Source organism: Macadamia integrifolia, chromosome 11 (genome assembly GCF_013358625.1).
Source record: "Macadamia integrifolia cultivar HAES 741 chromosome 11, SCU_Mint_v3, whole genome shotgun sequence".
NCBI classification, from domain to species: Eukaryota; Viridiplantae; Streptophyta; class Magnoliopsida; order Proteales; family Proteaceae; genus Macadamia; species Macadamia integrifolia.
Window position 1 is genome coordinate 13028420 of NC_056567.1, and position 6248 is coordinate 13034667.

Consider the following 6248-nt stretch of genomic DNA (forward strand, 5'->3'; position numbering starts at 1 on the left):
GAAACAGTTGCGTTTGTTGGCACTTTTTAAAGTACCTTTCTTGCTACAGATCTGCATCAGTCTCACATGCTTCTTTTTTGGGTGATTTAAAATTGTAGTCAATCCAAGAGGAAGATTGCCTCCAAATTGAGTTGAAGGACCTTCCAAGTGAGGGCCATAAGGCCCTAGAAAATTAACTAAATCTAATGGTCAGATTCAGACTGATTTCCAAAAATCAAGTCTGCAAAAAATTACCCAAAAATAGGGTACTGCCAGTAGGAGACGTGCTTCTTCAAGAGTAAAAAAAATTCCATGACTAAAAATGACTAGAGTTCAAGATTCCTGCTCAGAAAAATAAAATCTAGTCTATTTTCTTTACCTGTTTTTTTTTTCAATCAATAAAATAAAGTTAGGGAGTCTGTGCCAAGCACCGAAATTCTGCTCATTTATCTTGGCAATAAAAATTCTCAAACCTCGCATTACAAATTGTTTGAAATCCTCACCCCAACCTTAATGCTAAAATGCCCAAGACCCTATATAGTGAACCACTTTCCACAACTTATTCTAAAAAATTATATAAAATTTATCAACATGATTTTGAAAACATCAGCCTGCATTACCCCAATATATTTTTTTTGAAACCACTAAAATCATAGGCTAAATTTACATATAATATATCAAGAAATCATTATAACTTGGTCAGTTCTTGTTGGATCAATCTAAGATTACTAAGATTCATAGTGGAGGATGATCCATGCTCTTCATATATTGCAAGAAAGAAAACAAAGGGTTAGAACACAAAACAACATGTAAAATATATAACCTCAAACAATTTTTCTGTGATGAGTTCCAGACAAGTTAGTTGGGGAATAAAAGAAACAAAGGAAGAGAATTTTAATACCTGCACAATCCCATGGTAAAGTCATTCACTCCATTGACAGAAATAAAGCCTTTAGGTGAGATCTCAACAACAAGTATCACACCCCACCTCCACTCACCTGAAGGCTGGCGACATGGATACACACACATATCCACAATCCATCCAGGATCCACGATGCAGTACTTTAAATTTATAAGATTATGAAATGAATTCTAAAATCACATACTTATAATAAATATATCAACTAATGAATTCTATTGATATTTACCATATTTACACAAAAAGAATGTTCACATCTGGATCATAATTACAGTTATACCCCTATAGGGCTACATCTATTAAGTACAAAAGGAATCAAAAATAGAAGATGATACTCCCATCCTCAGTGTGCTCCAAATGCATAATCATTGCACACACATCCATCCTCGTGCGCAACCAGCTCCTCATCCCAAAGGTCACCTCTATGGAGAGCTGGAACCTCGATCACAGTTTCCAAAGGATTTCCTGAATCAACATCTAAAAAGGGGCAACAACGGGGGATGAGCTTCCACGAAGCCCAGTGAAGGGGTAAGACGCACAAACAATTATGACAATTCAAGAAAATACAATAGTATAAATATTCATGCCCGACCACATCAATATGAATGCAATAACATGATCCATTTATTATCAAGCAATTCTAAGCAACAATTTCTAAGTCCAAAGGGGGTATAAGTGCTACTGCAACATAGGTGTTATCCCCAATCATGAATGTACGTTATCAGTCCCAAGGGATACTAGTTGCGGGTCAGGAGCGTGCCGGTTCTGGAACCACATCATTACCTGGCAAACCTCTATTAATAATCCTCCCATAATACCACTACATCGAATCCAACATCGCATGTAGGGTATACCCAACACCGAATCAAACATCGCGTGAGGGTCTGCCACGACGCTGGCATCTGTGCACCTCAGTCATCGAAAATCATCCCCAACCACGGACCATCGGACGAGAGGATTAGCCAATACGTAAACCCCTATTGGCAAGGGTTGTAGCACCAGAGTGGTTATCCTAGCCCAATGCATTCTAATATGCCACAATACAATTCAATCACACTCACTCACACACACACACCCTGAGCATGCAGTGTCGTCCGCACCAACAGTTGGCCACCCTGCACCCCAGTCACACACACACACACACACTCACCCTGAGCATGCAATGCCATCGGCTCCAACCGTTGGCCACCCTACACCCTAGTCTCCACATACACATGCACACACACCCAGGGCATACAGTGCCATAGGCACCCACCACAAGCCACCCTACATCCCAGTCACACACACACACACACACATACACAATCATTATCCACATTCTCATGCCACATCAACACTTTACATACAGAATAATATATTAATAATATGCAAAATGATAAAACTCATCCACATATGCATTATGATACAAGCATTCCATAAAAGCACACAAAATCTCCTCATCTCGATTTCTAGATGATGGTAGATAGTTGATGGTTTCGGGGCCTAACGGGGCCAACCGGTTCAATCAGCGAGCTATTTCGACCCACCTGTGAAGACCGGTGGGCGATGACAGGTGGGCTGTCTGGCCCACCTGTTGGCCCCCAAGTCAGATTTTTGAGCCCGAATGGGCCCAAAACGGTCGGGCAACCCTCTTTTATGATTTTAAACATGATTTGAACATCAAATCCTGTTAGTTTTGACCCCAAGGTGGTGAAATGCTAACCCCATTCGCTTATAATAGGTTCTACTAGAATTTACGTTTCTCACGTCGGATCTCACCCGTACCGAACGTGAGCTTTTGTACCCAACAAATAAGTGGGGAGAGGACATTTGACTTTATTTTAAGGCTTGTTTTGCATCATTCAATTGTATCTAGACTAGCCATGTCGTCATGCAAATTATGTGTAGATTAGTCATCCTCATATGCCATTCGCACGCAATTGCTTGTGCATTATAAACAAATGATTATGATATGTGTTGTGTTTTACATTCTCAATGCTAAATGATTGATGTGCTTATGTGATGAATGGTTGGATTACTGTGCATGATGCATTATTAGACTAGACACTGTAGTCGGCTTGAAAACGAGTGCATTGGTGACTCGTGGTATGGGACGCGATGACACTATGCAATCGTACTTTGTCATATAGGAGCATGCGGTTTAGGATTTTCATTCCCTGTGCTACGACCCTTCCCAACAGGGATTGAGGTGTTGGGTTATCACTTGGGGGGAAGCAGTGGTCGCGGTTATCGGATCACTGTGGCGGTTAGAAATACGCCCGACTGATCATTAGGACAGTCGGCAACCTCAGTGGTATATTTAAGAGGGCCAATCGTACTACTTTTAAATTGCTGAAGTCAGCACATTTACTTTTCTGTCATTTACTTTTATGTTGAGAGCCGGTAGTCGACATGCTTTACTTTTCTGAGTATTCACGGTGGGCCTTCTCTGACAACCCTATGGGCGTATCACGGGATGGAGTTCGCGGCTCGTACCCCGGGGCATACGCGCACTGTGGTTGTAAGTAGCACAAAAACCAAAGACTTAGTAAGGTTGTTTAGGTGGATAAGATTTAAAATGAATTACATAGCATATAGTGCATATGGATGTGATTGTTGTGTGATCTTTCTTTTCACTTACTGAGCTAGTGAGTTCATCCCACGTGCGCACCTCTTTTAGATGATTTTGCAAGTCACCAGCCTGCAGATCAAGAGTCAGGCCCCACAGGTGAGTTTTCTGATGAGGATTGGTGGCTCCCTGAGGAGTATGAGCACGGTGCTGATTGCATGTGCGAGGATTGTGCTGCGGGACCGCAGTAATGACACCGTGCAGGATTTTGCTTTTTGATTCTTTTGATGACCTCCCCTTTTGTGTACTTGATACGTAAATTGTTATTCTTTGTGTAAATATCATGTCTGCGGGCCCACATGTACTTAGCTATATACTACAATTTGGGTATCAAGTATATTGAGGATATTTACAGGTAATTTAAGTCTTCTGCTGAACTTTTGAACCCTTATCTTGATGTGGATATGTTGTGGTGGGCTACTGTATTAGATGATCCTGGTAGGTTTGGGTTAACCAGAGTTAACCCGATCACCGGTCCAGTTCTGTGTGAATGAGGTGTGACATGTTCCAACCATCGATGACCATCAGCCGATGAAGGCTGAACTGGTCACTTGTATTAAGATCTCTCCTCTGTCTGAGTGGGGCCTTCTCCAGGGTTTTTAGTGTGTGTGAGGTTCAACTGACCTTTCCCTTCGGGTCCAGAATCCTTTCCAATTACTTAAGCATGGGTAGCAGGTGCAAGTGGGGTCGCCCTTCCTTCCTCAGAAAAATACGGATGCAACCCAGTACTCACTGGTACTGGTGTCCTCCGGTGTCGCACCTGAACATTAAATAGGAAGTTTTAGGGTTCGGGTATATCAACAAGCTATTAAGAAATTCTTCATATATCCCCGCTGCTGGTTTTCTCTTTTTCAATTTCAAATGCTAGAGATCATATAGTGGAGGATTCAAATTGTCCCTCATTTCTTTTGGAATTACCAGATTCTTCATAATATATCATAACCAAGAAGTAAAGAAACCAAAGGAGTTAGAGTGGTAAGTTACATGTGAATCAGAAAGGAGGGGGGAACATGTACAGAAGAAAATAGGTACTGCTAAGAGTCGAAAACCAGAGTGAGAAGCTTAACATGACCAAACCATCTAAGAAGATCAATCGAATCACATAACCAAATGGTACCAATGGTTTTTGGGTATAACCAAAACTCAACATCAAGTAAACACGAAGTGTTCATTAGATTGAACTGCAACCCATATCCAATGTACTTAAAAGAAATGGGATTTATCGCAGCAACATAGCCTAGGGTTTAGGTTTAGGGTCTTGATAGAAATTGAAATTCCTATCTTAACAGCAGATACTATTAATGGGTCTGTTCGTAGTCCCAAGACAGTCCCTATGTCTTCTCATAGTCTCTTTCTTTATTTCTCCATTGAAGGCCGTGTGAAATCAATAAACCTATTTCATGCTAGAGCTTGATTAGCATAACCTAATCTTTTGACAGTAGAAATTATCAAGATCTTCTCCAGCTACCAGCTACTAGAAGTGTGAAATTTCAAATTCACCATCAATTGATCCTATTGATTCAAGTTCAGCAAGAAGCATTTCCTCTGTTCTATTAGATTGGGACCCCATTTTTGCAATGAGACCAGAGTAGTCACCACCTTTAGAGATAAGCTTCAATTGGTTGCATCAAAAGCACATTTTTCTGTTTTTCGATAATCATTAAAGTAGAATTGGAGTGATAAAGAACCCTAAGTTGTTTGATACACTTTCAAATTATTTTTGAGAACCCTTTCATACCTCTAGTTTAAAGAATTTTTTGGAAATTGAAAGGTGTAAACTTCTAAATATACCTATAGAATTGTCATTTAGACAGTTCCTTTATTTAAAGACTTGAGAAATTTTAACATACCTCTTGATAGGAAAGAAAAGAATTCCATCACGTCAATCACCAGCTGCAATCCTAGTAAATTGGGTGGTTAAACATGTTAATTATGGTTATGGTGGTTGAGATAGGGCAGTGAATGTGGATGGCACTGAAGAAATTGCCTACAACGTAATTAGACAGTGCAAGTTTAAAAGGATATGAGGACCACACAAATCATAATTCCACCTTTCTCTTCCTCAATTTGTCCTTGGAGCAATGTGGTAAGGGTCTTCCCCAACACCAACAACAACAATAACAATGTCAGCATCCAGTACCCTCCCATCCTTCAATTTCACAACCTTCACCTAAACAAAGAGGAAAGTTGACAATAAGAGACACTTTCAGACTAATGTGGATTACATTTATTGTCACATCTAACTAAGAACTTACCTTCCCATTTGCATTTTTATAGAACTCAACTACAACTATTCCCTTAATAATTTTGACACCTTTCTTGGCATAATAACCTCCATAGAAAGTAGCTATAGTTGCAATGAAGAGCAGAGGCACTGCAAGAACATATTACATGAAATAAATTACCAATTCTAAGAGCCCTTTTATGGATCCCAAAAAAGCAAGCAGAAGTATTTCGCTTTCAGCTGCAGATAGTTTTCTAATTTCCACATTAGTCTCAATCTAAATCAAAGAATACTAGAATTCCATAAGGAAATTTATGTTGATTGACCTACAACTAATGAACAGTGGGGATTTACAACTGAATGACAAAACCCAAGGAATGGTAGGCCAATATAAATTATGAAAAAGCAAACCTCACTGTCAAATTCTTCAAAAAAAAATATATATATATATATATTTAGATACAAAATGATTTCTAGAATACAAAAATCCACACCACAATGATTTTGGTCATCTCCAA

The 6248-nt window shown here is 39.6% G+C and overlaps 1 long non-coding RNA gene across 1 annotated transcript; it reads right to left on the bottom strand.

Moving 5' to 3' along the window:
• Nucleotides 1-1092: 1092 nt before the first annotated feature.
• LOC122093623 lies at nucleotides 1093-6020 on the bottom strand. Its single transcript, XR_006144506.1, has 3 exons — nucleotides 5762-6020; nucleotides 5357-5676; nucleotides 1093-1375 (listed from the first exon to the last, which is right to left on the bottom strand). It is a non-coding gene; the product is annotated as an uncharacterized LOC122093623 (long non-coding RNA).
• Nucleotides 6021-6248: the final 228 nt, after the last annotated feature.